Raw genomic sequence first — 18,281 nt, 5'->3', positions numbered from 1 at the left:
GTAATTAGATTATCTGTATTAAACGGAGCTCCTTTAGATGAAAAGACACCCGTTCAGCTTTGGTGAGAAAGCATTTCTCATTGGACTTATATACTTCAGTTCCTTCAAATGTACTCACAACCCTTAACTTTTTCCACAATTTGTTAAACAGCATTTACAGTTATACAGCAATTTGTTATACATGTATTAAATTCAAATTTTTGTTAACGACCTACACAAAATACTCTGTAATGTCAAAGTGCAAGGTTATTTTTTTTTTAAATGTATTAATCAAACGCATATTTTTCTTGATTAGGTCATTATTATGAGTCATACATGTTAGAATCACCTTTGACTGTGATTACAGCTGAGAGTATTTCTGGGTAAGTCTCTAAGAGCTTGTACACCTGGATTGTACAATATTTGCCCCTTTATTCTTTAGGAAAAATTGTCAAGTTGTTTGTTGATCATTCCAGACATCCATTTTCAAGTCTTGCCATAGATTTTTCAAGACGATTTAAATCAAAACTGTAAGTAGGCCACTCAGGAACATAAAATGTCATCTTGGCCTTGTGTTTTAGGTTATTGTCCTGGTGAAAGGTGAATTTGTTTCCCAGTGTCTGTTGGAAAGCAGACTGAGACAGATTTTCCTCTAGGATTTTGCTTGTGCTTGGATCTACTACGTTTATTTTTATCCTAAAAAAAAACCTCCCTTGCCGATGACAAGCATACCCATAAAAGTATGCAGCCACCACCGTTCTTGAAAATATGAACAGTGGTACTGTTGGATTTCCTCCAAACATAACACCTTTTTTTCAGGACAAAAAGTTAATTTCTTTGCCACGTTTTTTGCAGTATTACTTTAGTGCTTAGTGCCTTATTGCAAACAGGATGCATGTTTTTGAATATGTTTATTCTGTTCACAAATTTACGTTAGCATTGTGAAGTAACTATAATGTTGTTGATCCATCCATAGTTTTCCCCTATCATAGCCATTATCTGTTTCAAAATCCCCATTGGCCTCATGGTGAAATCCCTGAGCGTTTTCCTTCCTCTTCGGCAAGTCATTTAGGAAGGGTGCCTGTATCTTTGTAGTGAGTGTGTATGTTGATACACAATCCACAGTTCAAAATTAAGTATATGCTCAAACATTTGACAATTGTATTGTCGGCAATTTCGTCTTGCAACCATTGGTCACTCGTTAGATTTGTTTGACATGTGGAATGTCAAGGGTTGCAATGTCACTGTGTATTGTTGGTTGCAATGTGTTGGTCACTCAACTGGGGATTTTCAGAAGAAATAAAAATATATGATGTCTCTTCAGGACAGGGAGGAATAAGTTGTCTTGCTTTCAACGTGTTTACGTCTTGCCATATTGAGCCCTTGGGTGCATTCCTGGATTGTCAAGTGTTCTTCAAGGATATCGCACATCAGTGTATTTCATTACAGTATAATTAATTTGTCTGCACAATATCTAGAAAGTATATGCAAACAACACATCTAGAGGACACTGCCTCATGCCCCCAAAGTACATAACCCCTTAGAGTCGATGTGTACATCTACATCTAATTAGAATTATAAACAAATCCCCATAAAAATCTCTGTTTCAGCTAGACATACAGTATCTGCGTCGGCTGCGTCTCAATCAATGTCGGTCTTCCGCATCGGCTGCGTCTCAATCCATCTCATCCATCGATGTCGGGCCTTCCCCATCGGCGATGGAAGGTGGCAGAACTACACTGGTGTTTGTCAGACCAGAAGCCATCCCGAAAATCGGTCTTCTCATGAAAATGTCTGTAGCATCCGAACTGTTTGGGCTACAAACTAATATGACCCGGATGGAAAGATGACTCTCAAGAACACGATGATGTTCTCCAATTTGCTCACAAGCGACACGTGTCTCGTCTGAAGTCGGTACCGCCGATCTGCCAACTTCTGCAATTCTCACAATTCTTGTCTGATGGTAACCCGGTAGCAGTAAAAAAAAAAGGCAGCAATGTGTTTTTTTGCTTCAGTAGAGTGATAAGTGGTGTGCAACTAGTTTCTCGTCACACACAGTAAATGAATGCATTCAGCCAAAAATAGATTCATTTTCATCAGCTGACAACAGAAGTGCAATGCTATTTGGCTAGCAGCCACGCACATAAATTACCGGACAATGAAAGAGAAAGGTATCTTTGTCAAATGATGTATGACCATCAAAGATGGTCATATGTTTAAAATAGAAAGAATGTAGACAGCTACATTTCCTAATATTTTGCTTGGAGTAAATCTCTCTCTCTCATTAAGTTGTTCTACACATTGCTTTTGCTTACTGGAGGATGACAGATGCGATTTCTATTGTGTTTTTGATAACTTTCCTTACAGTCAGATTATTGAGGTCATAGTATAGTCCCCTCAATGCAACATTTTTCACCTGAATGCCTATGAGACAATCTGCCTGGAATGTGTATTTCTTTCTCCATTTCCTAACATAAGGGTATCATGTTGAAATATACTGAACAGAAATATAAACACAACATGCAAACATTTAGAAGATTTTACTGAGTTAGTTAACATGAGGAAATCAGTCAATTGAAATAAATTAATTGGGCCTAATCTATGAATTTCATGACTAGGAATGCATCTCTTGGTCATATATACTGTACCTAAAATAAAGGTACGGGTGTGAATCAGAAAACCAGTCAGTATTTGGTGTGACCACCATTTGCCTCATGCAGCGTGACACATCTCCTTTGCATAGAGTTGATCAGGCTGTTGATTGTGGCCTGGGGAATGCTGCTGGAGTCGCTGGATATTGGCAGGAACTGGAACACTCTGTCGTACATGTTGATCCAGAGCATCCCAAACATGCTCAATGGGTGGCATGTCTGGTGAGTATGCAGGCCATGGAAGAACTGGGACATTTCAGCTTCCAGAATTTGTGTACAGATTCTTGCGACATGGGGCCTTGCATTATCATGCTGAAACATGACATGATGGCGGCAGATGAATGTCAAGACAATGGGCCTCAGAACCTCGTCATAGTATCTATGTGCATTCAAATTGCCACCGATGAAATAATATTATTATTTTATTAATATTATTATAATATTATAATTGTTATAATATTGTGTTCGTTGTCCGTAGCTTCTGCCTGAACACACCATAACCCATTGTTTTGTGTGACAATACTGCACATTTTAGAGTGGCCTTTTATTGTCCCCCGCATAAGGTGCACCTGTGTAATGATCATGCTGTCAGGTGGATGGATTATATTAGCAAAGGAGAAATGCTCACTAACAAATTTGAGCACTACATTTGAGTGAAATAAGTATTTTTTTTTGCATATGAAAAATGTCTGTGATATTTTCTTTTTCATTAAACATGGGACAAAGAGTTTACATGTTGCATTTATATTTTGTTCTTTATAGGTTCCTAGAGGAAGAAGAGCTACGATTAACTCTCACACACGTTCATTGCCAGAAGTCACAAGTGCTGACAGGGGAAATATTACAACCAATTCACTGACAGAAATTGGCAACGCAGGTGATTAGGCTGGCAGGTTAGGATGGTGTCAGTCTCAGTTGAGCTGATGCAAAAGTTGGGGTTTGAACAAATGCATTTTGGCCACAATGTTCTCAGCACCCAGACGCTCTTGACAATTAACATGCAGGATGGTCTTTTAAATAAGAAGGGTTAGTGGTGACTTCCAGGTTATTCATCTTCATTCCAGGTAGCAAATGCTGCAGCAGTGCCTTTACCACAAGGCATGGAACCTTATATTCTGCATTAAGTATTTAGTTTTGGAACTGCATAATGTTAATATACGGTGGCCCCGAAAGGAAAGGTATTAATTTATAATACATTAATATGCCCCTCTCTGTGTTTTCAAACATTGCCGGACATGGGTGATGTGCACAATTTGGATGCAGAACATGGCGGAGTTCTCATATACCGTCAGCAAAAAAAGCCTCATTTTACATGGCGCTTTTGAGTGCATTTCACACTACTTTTGGATTATAATTGGATTTTAAGGCTTTCATGAATGTCCTGCTTAATATAATGTTTGTGTTATTGTCACAACACAGTATTATACTTAAAAAACACTTCAACTTCAACCAGTAAAATGGCTCTTTGACCTGCTTTGCTACCAGCCATGTCAATGAGTGTTAGCATTCTAGCTAACAACTGCTGCATCCAAAATAGGTATTATCCAAAGATCACAACCAAATAAATGTATAATCTTAAGGCCAAATGCAACCATCGATGGCCACCAGATTAATCGCCAGCTTGTCTCTCGTTAAACCATCAATGCATGCTGATTTCTATTGCAACCATTATTGGCCCCCAATTTACCTTTCCCTGAAGCTGATGTTTGGGTTAACCCTTAGATTTTTTTTATTTTTAATTAAGGACTATGTGATTTCGCTCTCGTGGATATTATCCTCGGAACAATTCAATCCTGAAATAAAGTATTTAATTTCCTCGTTTCCCAAGGCAAATCTACTATGGCAATGTAGCCTACCCTACACATTTTATGAATGGTGTGTGATTACTTTTTCATTTCCAATTTAGCTAATTGACGAATGTCTTAATAAAATATGTTACACATTTGACATTTGAGTTACACATTTGACATTTGAGTCTAAATTGTGATTGGTTGTATTTTTTTATTACATTTCATTGTATTATAATAAATGTATTTAAATTTGCCCAAATTATATTAAAATTACTTTTGTTTCCTCAAAATTGAACCTTTATATATTTTTTTACGGGTCTACGGTAACAAGGCCAATAGCCTAGGCCTACTGTGGCATATTCAGGGACGAATTACCGAACGGGACCTTCAAGCAGCCCCCAACATATTTAGCATTTTGGGGGTTGTGGGTCGAGACCCTCCAGATAGCATATGATAGCATGATGTGTAGAGTTGCAAGAAATGTGCTTCAAAACTTCCAAATTCTCTCTGACTTATGGCTAAATATATAGAATATGAGGAAATTACCTTGAAATCTGCAAGTATTTTGCCATGGGGCTGATAGAAAATGTTGCAATTGTATTATACATTTTATTCAATTCTACCCATTTTTCCATGGGATGGAGAGAAATCTAATTTCCTGCAATCCTACACATTTTTCCATGACTTATGCTACGTTAATATAATAGCTGAGTGAGAGTGACTAACAAAATCAGTGTGGTCCCCCTGAAGATCGGCGCTCCGGTGCCCCAAATGCAGTAGTCCAGCCCTGGAAATATTGTACTTTATTCTACTTATTATGGTAGGGAGAGTAATTTATTGTTATTTGGAAGTCGTTATCTTAAATCAATGAAACAGATGCAAAGTGCTTTATTAAAATGATATTTAAATTGTCTATCACACATGTTGCTGCAATCCACATTACTTTCATTTACAATGTGACAATTAATTAGCAGTCGGTCTTCAATAACTTTATTTTCATTGTAGGCGTTAAACATGTTAACTAAATCTTCATAATTGACATTTCCAGTCAAATCGTTTTATTTCAGTTGTAATATGTGATATGTTTCCATGTATCTTTTTCTTATTTAGATATTCTTGTTCCTGACGTTACTTCATTGGGGTGGGAGTAGTGAACGCAGACAATAACCATTTCCGCTGTCTAGTATCAAGCTGGCTTGACACTAACAATGACATATCAGCTGGTCTGTATAGTTTATTCTGCTTATTGCAACCATGATTTAGCTCGGAGCTCTGTCTGATCTCCTGTTAGTAGCGTGTTAAGAAATCACAATTTCGCAGCCCATCAAAATTCCCAGGGCAGTGTGGAAAATGTCAGATTTGGCTTAACGATGGGATCCAATGGATAAATGATCAAATAGCAGGACAGCTTATGTCCTTGAACTCTTTGTGGGGCACGAGTAGTACTGGGTGTCAGGCTGATTTTACAAGTCTTCCTCAATGTTTTTTTTGTCTCCCTGCCTTTAAACTCATTATACAGTCCACTACTTTTGACCAGAACCCTATCACTACACAGGGAATAGAGTGCAATTTGGGACACAGGATAAAGAATTAATATTAGCCTCACTCCTCTTTCTCATCATGTCTCATTAACAACTCAGGCACTCCTTCCTCATAATCACCTTCCTGTGTGCTGCTCCCCTCTAGCCTGTGTGGAGGGACTAAAGAGCAACAGACAGGTGCCAACGTATATCCCTAAGGTCACGCTGTTTTACAGGGGACAGGAAAGGATTGTGTTAGGGTGAAAAAAATACTAACGAAATTCATTACATTTGGGGTTTTGGATTATGCCAATATGCTTGGTTTTTGAGATGGTCAAAAAGTGCAGTATTTCATTGGTACGGGGTAAATTATTGTGGCTCTGGAGGCACAGAATAATCAAATGGTTTGACTACACAGAGGTGCCTGGGAAGAACAGGGGACCAGTGTGTGTAAATGGTGGGGGAGGGGGGGATTTCCTATCTCCAGCAGAAAGGACAAGACATTGGTTGGTTCCCATTCCTGCTCAATTTGGCATGCCTTCTCAATACGCATTCACACATCAACTATACTCTTGAGTTGGGCTAGGGGATGGAACAACTGAGCTTGTGGTCATGTGTGAGTGTGTATGTACTGTATATATAAAAAAAAATCAAGTGGTCTTAAAATTCTAAATAAAATAGCTAAATTATCCTTGGTATGACCTTAAAACAATTTAATATAGCTAAGTAAAAAATAAGGAATATAATATGTATATAGTTTACTATTACTGAAACCGGACCCCGGTCGTAAATATAAAGATTCAGTTCACCCAGAAAAACTGGAGACCCCTTACACGTCAGTGTGATGCCAAAATTGAAGCAAAATGCATATCCCATAGAATAAAAAATGTATTGTTGGATATTGTTCATCCTAATCAGATAGGTTTTTTTACATAGACAGTACATAGGATATAATATAAGACAAGTACAGAAAAATATATAAAAATATGAAAAATCTGGGAAACCAGGCTTGGTGTTCATAGCTGATTTTGAAAAGGCATTTTGATAAAGAACGATTAGAATGTTTATATACACGCCTGGATGATTTAAATTTTGAAGAATCTCATATACAAATGGTCTAAAGTTATGAATTGTAACCCAAGGTGTAAAAGAGTAAATAATGGATGTCAAGAGGAGTGAAACAGGGTCCACTATCGGCATATCTATGTATTACAGCCATCAAAAATAACTATTTACCCCCCCAAAGTCAAAACTTTGTAGAGCCACCTTTTGCAGCAATTACAGCTGCAAGTCTGTTGGGGTATGTCTCCATAAGCTTGGCACATCGAGCCACTGGGATTTCTGCCCATTCCTCAAGGCAAAACTGCTCAAGCTCCTTCAAGTTGGATGGGTTCCGCTGGTGTACGGCAATCTTTAAGTCACACCACAGATTCTCAATTGTATTGAGGTCTGGGCTTTGACTAGGCCATTCCAAGACATTTAAATGTTTCCCCTTAAACCACTCGAGTGTTGTTTTAGCAGCATGCTTAGGGCCATTGTCCTGCTTGAAGGTGAACCTCTGTCCCAGTCTCAAATTTCTGGAAGACTGAAACAGGTTTCCCTCAAGAATTTCCATGTATTTAGCGCCATCCATCATTCCTTCAATTCTGACCAGTTTCTGCCGATGAAAAACATACCCACAGCATGATGCTGCACCACCATGCTTCACTGTGGGGATGGTGTTCTCGGGGTGATGAGAGGTGTTGGGTTTGCGCCAGACATAGCATTTTTCTTGATGGCCAAAAAGCTACATTTTAGTCTCATCTGATTAGAGTACCTTCTTCCATATCTTTGGGGAGTCTCCCACCTGCCCTTGAGCAAACACCAAACGTGTTTTCTTATTTTTGTTCTTTAAGCAATGGCTTTTTTCTGGCCACTCTTCCGTAAAGCCCAGCTCTGTGGAGTGTAAAGCTAAAGTGGTACTATGGACAGATTCTCCAATCTCTGACCTGGAACTTTGCAGCTCCTTCAGGGTTATCTTTGGTCTCTTTCTTGCCTCTCTGATCAATGCTCTCCTTGCCTGGTCCATGAGTTTTGGAGGGTGGCCATCTCTTGGCAGGTTTGTTGTGATGCCATATTCTTTTCATTTTTTAATAATGGGTTTAATTTTGCTCTGTGAGATGTTCAACGTTTCTGCTATTTTTTTATAACCCAACCCTGATCTGTACTTTTCCACTACTCTGTCCCTGACCCTGCTTGCTTGGTGGTGCCCCTTGCTTAGTGGTGTTGCAGACTCTGGGGCCTTTCAGAATAGGTGTATATATACTGAGATCATGTGACAGATCATGTGACACTTAGATTGCACACAGTTGGACTTTATTTAACTAATTATGTGACTTCTGAAGGACATTGGTTGCACCATATCTTATTTAGGGGCTTCATAGCAAAGGGGTGAATACCTATGCACCACTTATCCGGTTTTTATTTTTTATAATTCATTTAAACAAGTTATTTTTTTCATTTCACTTCACCAATTTGGACTATTTTGTGTATGTCCATTACATGAAATTCCGCCCCAAATCTATTTTAATTACAGGTTGTAATGCAAAAAATAGGAAAACGGCAATGGGGATGAATATTTTTGCAAGGCACTGTAGATGGTTGGGGTTGAGGATAAAAAAATTAAATACAAAACTAATTTAAAATGTATGTAGAATGTATAAACTGGAAGAAGAAGCCTACATTTTGTTGTCCATTAGTTTACTCCTGTTAGGGGAAGATTGATAGGGTTAGCAGGAAAATAATAAATAATAAAAAAAATATGATAAAAAAAATATCTATATCTATATATATATATATATATATATATATGGGATTGGAAATGTCAATTACATTGATAGTACCCACAATCTGCAATATGAAAGCTGCTCTACCCCCCCAAAGAAATAAAATGATTGGTGCAGGGTAGCTCAGGTTTGAAGTAACACTGTAAATAATGGTTACTAACAATGACTAGCTCCCTTTGATCCCCTTCTCTTTGATTGTGAACTTCTGACAGTGTCCGTAACAATTTTGTTTTGAACACTGATTGAAATGTTGTTCTTTGCGTTTGGATCCACACTCTACTTACCAGATCATAAGCTCACCTGTGATCGATCTCTGTTGCTCTCGCTCTCTAACGTGCTCTCTCTCTCTCTCTCTCTTTCCAACCAGATATAGAAGCCTGAAAAACAGTGATAACTGGGGGGGAAAGAACATGCCATGGCTGAGAGGATGATTGCTTCTCAAAGTGGTAAGTACCAAGCATTCACAATGTCTGATCATCTGTTTTCGTCTCAACTGTTTGGCTTCGATTGTGGTTGATTTCGTTCCCATGTCAGTTCAGACTCCAGTGAATTTCTCTCTATATTTGGTAACAGATAGTTCCGATTAACTTATCAAGGAGGTCTTTGATGCATAGCGTGAGCTATTTTGAGTTTGGAGAGGAGAAAGGTGTTAGGTGGTTGTATTGAAACATACCAAGCGATCAGCAGGTAATTCATTACCCTATGGGTGTTTTCCTAAACCGTGGTCCTGTTGTGAGGGGGGGGGGAAATTGAGTCAATGCGATTGAATTGAAAAGAGTCGGGAATCATGAATCCAATTGATGGTTAGCTACAGTATATAGAAGCCAGGAGGAATTTAAGGGCTGAATTAGATCTATAGTACATTATAGCAGCATAACATCTTATAAGATGAGGCAATGACATTACACAATCTAATATTCTTTATTGGCTATATACTGCGTGTTCCACATATTCCCATGATACAACTCACCGAGGGATGATTAGAGATTGCTGTTTCTCTTATATATCCTCTTTGACTGCTGAAACACACAATTATGGTTTTGGAAATGCGATAAACACCAATTCTTTACATTTGCATAACACTATTTTTTCACTGCTTAAATGTGATCGAATGTTTGTAACCTGTATATTTAACATATACGTATCTAAACTCGGCAAGAAAAGAAACGTTCCTTTTTCATGACCCTGTCTTTCAAAGATAATTCATGAAACAGATCTTCATTGTAAAGGGTTTTAACACTATTTCCCATGCTTGTTCAATGAACCATAAATAATTAATGAACACGCACCTGTGGAACAGTCGTTAAGACACTAACAGCTTACAGACGGTAGGCAATTAAGGTCACAGTTATGAAAATTTAGGAAACTAAAGAGGCCTTTCTACTGACTCTGAAAAACACCAAAAGAAAATGCCCAGGGTCCCTGCTCATCTGCGTGAACGTGCCTTAGGCAAGCTGCAAAGAGGCATGAGGACTGCAGATGTGGCCAATAAATTGCAATGTCCGTACTGTGAGAACTAAGACAGCTCCACAGGGAGACAGGATGGACAGCTGACCGTCCTCGCTGTGGCAGACCATGTGTAACAACACCTGCACAGGATGGGTACATCCGAATATCATACCTGATGACAATGACAATGCCACCAGCCATACTGCTCGTTTTGTGAGGGATTTCCAGCAAGAAAGGAATGTCAGTGTTCTGCAGAGCCCGGATCTCAATCCCATTGAGCAAGTCTGGGACCTGTTGAATCGGAGGGTGACGGCTAGGGCCATTCCCCCCAGAAATGTCTGGGAACTTGCAGGTGCCTTGGTGTAAGAGTGGGGTAACATCTCACAGCAAGAACTGGGAAATCTGGTGTAGTCCATGAGGAGGAGATGCACTGCAGTACTTAATGGAGCTGGTGGTCACACCAGATACAGACTGCTACTTTTAATTTTGACCCCCCTATGTTCAGGGACACATTATTCCATTTCTGTTAGTCACATGTCTGTGGAACCTGTTCAGTTTATGTCTCAGTTGTTGAATCTGTTCACACAAATATTTACACATGTTAAGTTTGCTGAAAATAAATGCAGTTGACAGTGAGAGGATGTTTCAGTTGTTGTTGAGTTTAGCCTTATGCTATAGTGTTTTGCATTCATTAGGCGCTAATCTATAGATTTCACATGACTGGGGATAGGCCCACCCACTTGGGAGCCAGCCCATCCAATCAGAATGATTTTTTCCCCCCAAAAGGGCTTTTTAACAGACAGAAATGCTCCTCAGTTTCGTAAACTGTCCAGGTGGTTGGTCTCAGACGATACCACAGGTGAAGGTCCTGGGCTGGCATGGTTACATGTAGTCTGCCATTGTGAGGCCGGTTGGACGTACTGCTAAATTCTCTAGAACAATGTTGGAGGCGGTTTATGGTAGAGAAATTACAATTAAATTATCTTTATAATTGCCTTTTATTGTACCCAGCACAAGACACACTGTGAAATGGAGAAATACATTTTTTGTGCGTATGGAAAATGTTGCGTTTATATTTTTGTTTAAAATATATACTTTTTTTTATGTTGATGTCACAAATCTACCATTTGTACGGTTGTCATTATTACATGTAATTATTTGTCACATTTGACTGTATAAAACCTTGCAGAGGCGGATGGATATATCTTGTTTTGCAACAAAATGTGATTTGTTTGTCTCCCTGAAATAAAACCAACTAGATTTCAAACAAATGCAGTACGTTCAGAATTACTCATACCCTGACTTATTCCACATTCCGTGGTGTTACAGCCTGTATTCAGTAGATCATTTTTCTCACCCATCTACGCACAATACCCCATAATGTGAAAACATGTTTTTTAGAAATATTTGCACATTTATTGAAAATTAAATACAGAAATATTTCAATTACATAAGCATTCACACTCCTGAGTCAATACATGTTGAAATCACCTTTGGCAGCGATTACAGCTTTGAGTCTTTCTGAATAAGTCTGTAAGAGCTTTGCACACCTGGATTGTACAGTATTTGCCCATAATTATTTACAAAATTCATCAAGCTCTGTCAAATTGGTACATTTTTTAAAGTCAAAACTGTAACTCAACCACTCAGGAACATTCACAGTCTTCTTGGTAAGAAATTCCAGTTTAGATTTGGCCATGGGTTTTAGGTTATTGTCTTGCTGAAAGGTGAATTTGTCTCCCAGTGTCTGGTGGAAAGCAGACTTGTTTTCCTCTAGGATTTTGTCTGTGCTTGGCTCCATTCCGTTTAATTTTTGTAGACTGTAAAACTCCCCAGTCCTTAAAGATTGTAAGCATACCCATAACATGATGCAGCCAACACTATGCTTGGAAATATGGAGAGTGTTGTACTGGATGATGTGTTGTACTGGATTTGCCACAAACATAACACTACGTATTCACGATAAAAAGTGAATTGCTTTGCCACATTTTTTGCAGTATTATTTAAGTGCCTTGTTGCAAGCAGGATGCATGTTTTGGAATATTTGTATTCTGTACAGGCTTCCTTCTTTTCACTGTCAATTATGTTAGTATAGCATCCTCAGTTTTCTCCGATCATAGTTATTAAACTGTGTTAAAGTCACCATTGGCCTCACAGTGAAATACCTGAGTTGTTATCTTTCTTTCTGGCAACTAAGTTAGGACAGACACCTGTATCTTTGTGGTTAATGGGTGTATTGATACACCAGCTAAAGTGTAATTAATAACTTCACCATGCTCAAAGGTCAATGTCAAAGGTCTTTGTGGTTAAATCTGTGTTTGACATTCAGTCCTCGACTGATGGATCTTAAAGATAATTGTGTGTGTGAGGTACAGAGATGAGGTAGTCACTCCAAAGTCTACATGAAAATGCCTAAGACTGTAACGAATGTCTTCTTCGTTTGAGGAGGAGTAGGAAGGATCGGACCAATGTGCAGCGTGGTAAGTGTCCATGTTAATTTATTAGACTAAACACACAAAACAAAATAACAAAGTGAATTAAATAAATGAAAAAGTTCTGTCAGGTACAAAACAGAAAACAACTATCTACAAATCATAGTGGGAACACAGGCTAGCTAAGTATGGTTCTCAATCAGAGACAACGATTGACAGCTGCCTCTGATTGGGAACCATACCAGGCCAAAAGCAGAAATACAAAACATAGAACAAAAAACATAGAATGCCCACCCCAACTCACACCCTGAACAAACTAAAACAGACACATAAAAACGCAACACATTTAAAGTTTTTTAATGGCCTAGTCAATGTCCCGACCTAATCCCAATTAAGATGTTGTGGTAACGTAGGACTTGAAAAGAGCAGTTCATGCTTGAAAACCCAGAGTGTAAGGGGCCAATTACTTTTTCACCCAGGGGAATTGGGTGTTGCAGAACTTTGTCAATTAAATAAATAAAATAGGTATACTTTTTTTGTTATTTGTTCACTCAGTTTTCTTTTATCTAATATTAGGTTTTGGTTGAAGATCTGCTAACATTCAGCATAAAACGTGCAAAAATAGAGAAAATCAGAAAGTCTTTCTTCAAGGCATTGTATGGCGTTTTGGAATTAAACTATATTTGCTCTTATTAAAGGACATGTACACCAACTGGATTAAAAGAACAAACTGAGGTGGATCTGACACTTATCTGAGGCATAACAGTAGTCCACTAACTGCTTCTTGTGATATAAAATGTAATTATAATGCCATTCAAAACAGATTGAAGGAATTGAGGTTATAGTTCAAACAGTATGGAGTCGTCAATAGAGGTCATCTGTCGATTACAGTTGAGGGTGAATGTTCTATAAATATCATGAGCTTCAAATGTCACCTTGAATATGGAAGATACAGTATTTGTGTTTGTTCCCAAAGATTACTACATTTAGCCTTCCCTAAGGTTTTTTTAATCCTTGGTTAGTTTTGTATTTTACTTTTCAATATTTATCAAGCTCTTTGCCCACAACTCCACAGCACTGTACCTTAAGGGACAGGCCCTCCAAATCTAGGTGGCAAAACGATTGGTTTATGTACACTGTGATTCACATTCCCCAGCATGCATTGGGCCCTCATCAAACCATTTCTGAGCTATTAATAGTAAAGTGAGGAATCACGTTTTTTGTGTGAATTATGAATATTCAAATAAAAAATGCTGTTGAAGGTTATTGATGAACTATATACTTTCAGCACAAAGTTAATTTTGGGATGTCTCACTGGATATTTTATCACCTTTGGCTGAGATGATGTCTGGTGGGAATTGTGTTATGTGTTCATGCTATTATCTAGTTTTTAACAATGCATGCAAGCCCCTATTGCTGATCTTGCATAAATCAATGCCACTCAAGTCATCACTCTCATCCGAGCCATGTTCCACCGCTGCATGCATGTTCAGCCTAACATGTTTGGGGAGGAGGATACCCAACTCTGTTAATCCATAACACTCAAATTGACACAAGTTTTTATATAACAAGTCAAAACTCAGAGAGACATTCTCCCAGCCGCTCAATATGAAGGAATATAGAGATGCTGGGTCTTGATTGAAAAGCAAGCAGAGGTGACAGATCGCGTCCTTCCACAGTATCACTATAAAATGTTAATCTCTCCGTTCTCACAGGAAGACTCAGCAGGGCGTGGCGTACTCTTTTGAAACTCAACTGAGACGCTGTGTCTCTTCACAGATTTTATTGACGCAAACTTTGATGTGCCTATTTAAGCTCCACGCAAAACATCCAGTTGAAGATTAATTGTAAACAATGTATTAAACTAAATTGCCTCAAACTCTCCAGATTTCTCTGATCAGTATAACAGGGACTGTGTCCCAAATGGCATCCTATTCCCTACACAGTGCATTACTTTTCATCAAGGCCTATAGGGCTCTGGTCACAAGTAGGGCACTTTATAGGGAATAGGGTGCCATTTGGGATGCTACCCTGCTGTCTGGTGGGCACTGTTCAGCCATCGGACGCTGTGCTATAGTTTCAGATGACTGCATCAATGAGAATTGTCCTCAACAAACCTAGGAACCCATCAGTGTGCACCATTGGCTCAAAAAAAAGAAACTTCATTCCATATGGCGGCAGGTAGCAGGTAGCCTAATGGTTAGAGCTTTGGGCCAGTAACCGAAAGGTTGCTAGATCGAATCGCCGATCTGACACGGTAAAAACCTGTCGTTCTGCTTCCGAACAAAACACCCAATGTTCCTACATCATCATTGTAAATAAGAATTTATTCTTAACTGACTTGCCTGGTTAAAAAAAAAATATGAGAATCAATATGTGTTCATTTGCTTAATCATTGATGGAATTTTTGCCACCTGCGTGTTTTCAACAGGCAAGTGGGTACATAGTATTGATATTGTGCATATTGATGTTTTTTGGCTCAGTTCTCCAACAGTGCTGTTGGGTTGTGCAGTATCACAACAAGAAAATATACACTGAGTGTACAATACATTAACAACAACAGATATTTCCATGACAGACTGACCAAGGGAATCTAGGTGAATGCTATGATCCCTTATTGATGTCACTTGTTAAATCCACTTCATTCAGTGTAGACGAAGAGGAGGAGAAAGGATAAAGAAGGATGTTTAAGCCTTGGGGCAATTGAGGGCAATGGATTGTGTATGTGTGCCATTTAGAGGGTGACTGGGCAAGACAAAATATTTAAAGGACTTCCAGCCAACTTTACACAACTGTGGGAGGAATTGGAGTCAACATGGGCCAGCATCCCTGTGGAATGCTTAAAAATCATTCTTTAACCTGTCCCTTCGTCTACCCCTTTAGAGTCCATGTCCCAACGGATTGAGGCTTTTCTGAGGGCAAAGGGAGGATGTAACTCAATATTAGGAAGGTGTTTTGTTGTACACTCAGAGCATATCTTTGCAGCTAGATTTGTATTACCTAGTTCTTTTAATACCACAAAGAAAAGTAAAGTATTCTTTGATGCGGATCAATATAATTAGGTGTATTAGAAGTGGAAATGCAAAATAAGTATTAGTAGGAGGAAGAGGAATTGCAGTAGAACATTTCAAATGATAAAAGTGCTTTCTCACTATCTGCTATCCCATTATCAATGAATTCCTAAAATACCACACATGTTCAAGGTGATTTTGAGTGTTCTGGTTGATAAGCTCTGTTTGAGCATAAATCAAGGAATTATTAGTTTACCTACTGTATATACATTGGGGCAAAAAAGTATTTAGTCAGCACCAATTGTGCAAGTTCTCCCACTTAAAAATATGAGCGAGGCCTGTAATTTTCATCATAGGTACACTTCAACTATGACAGACAAAATGAGAAATAAAATCCAGAAAATCACATTGTAGGATTTTTAATGAATTTATATGCAAATTATGGTGGAAAATAAGTATTTGGTCACCTACAAACAAGCAAGATTTCTGGCTCTCACAGACCTGTAACTTCTTCTTTAAGGGGCTCCTCTGTCCTCCCCTTGTTACCTGTATTAATGGCACCTGTTTCAACTTGTTATCAGTATAAAAGACACCTGTCCACAACCTCAAACAGTCACACTCCAAACTCCACTATGGCAAAGACCAAAGAGCTGTCAAAGGACACCAGAAACAAAATTGTAGACCTGCACCAGGCTGGGAAGACTGAATCTGCAATAGGTAAGCAGCTTAGTTTGAAAAAATCAACTGTGGGAGCAATTATTAGGAAATGGAAGACATACAAGACCACTGATAATCTCCCTCGATCTGGCGCTTCACGCAAGATCTCACCCTGTGTGATCAAAATAATCACAAGAACGGTGAGCAAAAATTCCAGACCTAGTGAATGACCTGCAGAGAGCTGGGACCAAAGTAACAAAGCCTACCATCAGTAACACACTACGCCGCCAGGGACTCAAATCCTGCAGTGCCAGACGTGTCCCTCTGCTTAAGCCAGTACATGTCCAGGCCCATCTGAAATTTGCTAGAGAGCATTTGGATGATCCAGAAGAAGATTGGGAGAATGTCATGTGGTCAGATGAAACCAAAATATAACTTTTTGGTAAAAACTCAACTCGTCGTGTTTGGAGGACAAAGAATGCTGAGTTGCATCCAAAGAACACCATACCTACTGTGAAGCATGGGGGTGGAAACATCATGCTTTGGGGCTATTTTTCTGCAAAGGGACCAGGACGACTGATCCGTGTAAAGGAAAGAATGAATGAGGCCATGTATCGTCAGATTTTGAGTGAAAACCTCCTTCCATCAGCAAGGGCATTGAAGATGAAACGTGGCTGGGTCTTTCAGCATGACAATGATCCCAAACACACCGCCCGGGCAACGAAGGAGTGGCTTCGTAAGAAGCATTTCAAGGTCCTGGAGTGGCCTAGCCAGTCTCCAGATCTCAACCCCATAGAAAATCTTTGGAGGGAGTTGAAAGTCTGTGTTGCCCAGCAACAGCCCCAAAACATCACTGCTCCAGAGGAGATCTGCATGGAGGAATGGGCCAAAATACCAGCAACAGTGTGTGAAAACCTTGCGAAGATTTACAGAAAACGTTTGACCTCTGTCATTGCCAACAAAGGGTATATAACAAAGTATTGAGATAAACTTTTGTTATTGACCAAATACTTATTTTCCACCATAATTTGTAAATAAATTCATAAAAAATCCTAGAATGTGATTTTCTGGATTTTTTTTCTTCTCATTTTGTCTGTCATAGTTGAAGTGTACCTATGATGAAAATTACAGGCCTCTCTCATATTTTTAAGTGGGAGAACTTGCACAATTGGTGGCTGACTAAATACTTTTTTGCCCCACTGTATGCATTGTTCCCTCTAGCAATGGGCAGGCCTAAGTATTAAATCAATATTTTCCATAGCACATATCAAGGTTACTACTTTTCTCGTCGGGCCATTGAGGATAAAAACGGTTTCCACATATCACATGATCGAATAAAAGCTTGAAGTACTAATGCCCTCATTACCTCCTCTCTGTGAATATTCAATCTGTCACAAATCTCATGCACTTGCCCCATTGTTTACGTTATTATTGGTGGCCCACTATTACAGAATGTGATTTTAAGACCCTAGCTAACTCACACATCCACTAGGGCAGATAACAGGTTTTGACTGACATTCTAGTGACTCGACTTGGCTAGGGCTCATACCATGTATTGATCTGGAGGAGTGGTGGGCGTTGAGGGGGTGGCCCGCAGGAACCAGCATGACTGCAGCACAAATTAGATTGGTATGACCTTACCCTTTCTCCCCCACTTGCCTGCTCCCCTTCCTTCCTCCCAACCACCCAGCCCATCTTCTCAGCTAGATGGCTGTGTAATAGGCTGCATTTCAAAACATCCCTGAGTACCAGGGCAACTTCCTCACCTGTCACACTCCATCCCGGCGATGCAGGTAGAATGTGACAGAGCTGATAATTAGAACGAAGGAGGATACATCAATATATCAGGAGGGATTTCACAGCCTGCCTCTAATAATACAATGCCATATAACAAGGCATGCAATACTTCCCCATCACAACATTGAGAAATATTTGGGTATGTTAGAGTTTCCCCTTAGTGTTGGAAT

General features: G+C 39.1%; 1 protein-coding gene across 1 annotated transcript in view; it reads left to right on the top strand.

Annotated features, from left to right (window-relative positions):
* LOC110505113 (leucine-rich repeat and immunoglobulin-like domain-containing nogo receptor-interacting protein 2) overlaps window positions 1-18,281 on the top strand; it is a 406,552-nt gene that overhangs the window by 225,896 nt on the left and 162,375 nt on the right. The window contains exon 4 of the mRNA XM_021584096.2: window positions 9,133-9,211. The gene's annotated coding sequence lies outside the window, so the exon portion shown is untranslated. The remainder of the gene's footprint in view (window positions 1-9,132; window positions 9,212-18,281) is intronic.

The sequence above is a fragment of the Oncorhynchus mykiss genome, chromosome 31, assembly GCF_013265735.2.
Source record: "Oncorhynchus mykiss isolate Arlee chromosome 31, USDA_OmykA_1.1, whole genome shotgun sequence".
NCBI classification, from domain to species: Eukaryota; Metazoa; Chordata; class Actinopteri; order Salmoniformes; family Salmonidae; genus Oncorhynchus; species Oncorhynchus mykiss.
This window is presented reverse-complemented; position numbering and strand designations above follow the sequence as displayed.